This window comes from Tupaia chinensis, unplaced genomic scaffold (assembly GCF_000334495.1).
Source record: "Tupaia chinensis unplaced genomic scaffold, TupChi_1.0 Scaffold141356_1, whole genome shotgun sequence".
Taxonomy (NCBI): domain Eukaryota; kingdom Metazoa; phylum Chordata; class Mammalia; order Scandentia; family Tupaiidae; genus Tupaia; species Tupaia belangeri.
In genome coordinates, this window is record NW_006201219.1 from 7,802 (window position 1) to 10,255 (window position 2,454).

General features: G+C 34.7%; 1 long non-coding RNA gene across 1 annotated transcript in view; it reads left to right on the forward strand.

Moving 5' to 3' along the window:
* The window catches only part of LOC102467994 (uncharacterized), a 6,995-nt gene extending 5,863 nt beyond the window's left edge, over positions 1-1,132 (forward strand). Inside the window, exon 3 of the long non-coding RNA XR_336680.1 lies at positions 1,117-1,132. This is a non-coding gene — a long non-coding RNA (uncharacterized LOC102467994). The remainder of the gene's footprint in view (positions 1-1,116) is intronic.
* The last annotated feature ends 1,322 nt before the right edge of the window (positions 1,133-2,454 follow it).

The following is a 2,454-nucleotide window of genomic DNA, read 5'->3' on the forward strand; positions in this document are numbered from 1 at the left end:
GTGCCCAAGATCCCGAGAGGAGAATGGAGAAGGGATTGTGGCGTGACCATCCCCCCTGGGGGGTGATTTCTCACTTTCTGTCTCTATGTCTCTCTCTGTCTGTCTGGCGAGCGCATGTGTCCTATAGCGAAAACCTCTCCAAAGAAAAAAAAAATTAGCTTTATTTATTTATTTATTTAAATTTTATCAGTGAGGAATAGAGTGAAAGAGAGAGAGAGAGAGAAGGAAAGTGCGAAAGCAAAGCACCAGGTCCAGAACTCGAACCATGGTTGGCCATGTGGGAGTCCAGCACCTTTTACCATGACACCAATTCCTCATTTTCTTGATATTGTGTTATCACTATAAACTCTGATTTTCCTTCCTTGAAAGTAATAACTTGTTTTGCTTAGTTTATTCTTATAGTTATTTAAGAGTCAGGTAAATAATTAGTTGTACAATGAGCATTTGTCTTTAAATTTGAAGAGATTAAATAATATAATTTAGTTATTTTATAAGAAAATGCTTGCAACAGTTCTGGTCCTTAATTAACATTATCCAACTGTTCTTTAAACATGAATAAAGGGTGCCAGCTGACAGTGTGTGAGCAGCCTTTGGCTGAGGCAGCTGAATCCCACATGGTCAACCACATAATTTGAGTCCTGGACCAGATGTTTGTGTATGTCCCCAAAATCTCACAAAGAGAAATGGAAGAAAAGGGAGTATGGAGTGACCATCCCCCATAGGGAGTGCTTTCTCACTTTCCCTTTCTCTCTCTCTGTCTCTCTCCAGTGAGTGCACTTGCCTTCTAACTTGAGGGGGAAAAAAAAAAACATGAATAAAGGAAATGAAAGTTACAGTTATCAAATTATTATTTACTAAAATAGTTTTTTTAAATACTGTCATAATTGGGCCAGCTGACACATGGTGGTTAAGGCATCTGGATCCCACATGGCTGACTTTGCAGATCAAGTTCCGGACCTGCGGCCTGAAAAAACTTGCCAGGCATGTGTGCATACAGGCCTAAAGTCCTGAGAAGAGAATGGAGGAGAAGGCATTGTGACATGGCCATCCCCCCAGGGAGATTTCTCACTTTCCTTCTCTCTCTTCCTCTCTCCTTCCCACCCCCTCTGTTTCCAGCCAATGAGTACAGGGGATGTATAGCAAAATTTGAAAGAACTACAAATTGAACTTCTTTGGAGGGGAAAAAATACTAAGTAAAAGATTATTTTCAAGATAAATATTCTGGTAAGAATACTAGCTAATATTTACTATTTTGAAATTCAGTTGTATTTTATTATTTATAAAGTAATAAATTTGACAGACTAAAAATCATATTATTAATTATTCTTAAAGACATGTCTAATACTGCAGACATTCATAACATATCAGATAAATATTTGAAATAACTTTTTGTGTGATAAATTTGGCTTAATGTGCCTAGAAAAACAGGAATTAAAAATAATAAGCGTATGTCTGGCAGAAAACTAAAACAGAATTTAATAGAACTTTAAAGATCTAATGGGTTATAAAAGTCTTGGTTGGTATGAGATCTTTAGCTTAAAGAAGTTTGTGCCAAAGCAGAGGAAAACATTCATTTTCCTAAATTCAGTTCCACAGAGGGTCATATGAAAAACCTTGTCATGTCATATCTTATTTTCATATTCATGTGTAAGTAACCTTTCAAATATTAAAGTGTGCATCCCTTTCTTTTTTGCCATGCTGAATGAAGCCAGGAATAGGATGGTGAGTGCTCTCTGAATATTCATGATGGAAATGTCTATAATTTTATGTATGCCCTCACTTACAAGAGGAGAAAGTGTGCAATTCCATTATACAGGCAAGATTAATAAAAGTAGAGGAAAATTCTTATTTAGCATCTTTAGTTCTTGTTCAGTATTACAAGAGTCTACAAAGTTTGGTTTTCCTGGTGAGTAGGTAAGTGCAGAGCAAAGGTGATATTTTTTTGGAGACTGTACTATCTTATACAGGTAACCGAGTTATACCTTTAAAGTATATTGGCCAAACAGTGTACTAGTGTCCTGAAAAAGTTAATACATACTTTAAAACAATGTATTCTAAGGAAGGTATTCATTTTGTAGGTAATGATACACTTTTATCAACATTCTCAGCTGCATCTCAACATCTGGGAATACATAATTCTTTTTAAAGCATAACTTTTTATAGGAACAAATTGTTTATCCTCCAAAAATACTTCGGAACTCTGGACTGTTTTATTCAAAAGATAAAATACTCAAATTTAGTTCTTCCACAGTAACTCCAGTAACTCAATTGGTTGCTCGTTTCAAAACAAAAATCCTTTGTATTTAGGTGTTATATGAAAAATATTTATGTTACCCAAATTATCTTTAATATAGCAATGAAAATTAAGATTATGAGTAAATGCAAAAAATTAATATACAAGCTCTTATAAGCTTATTCTGCTATTTATAATGTTGAAAAGTAAGGTTTGATCTA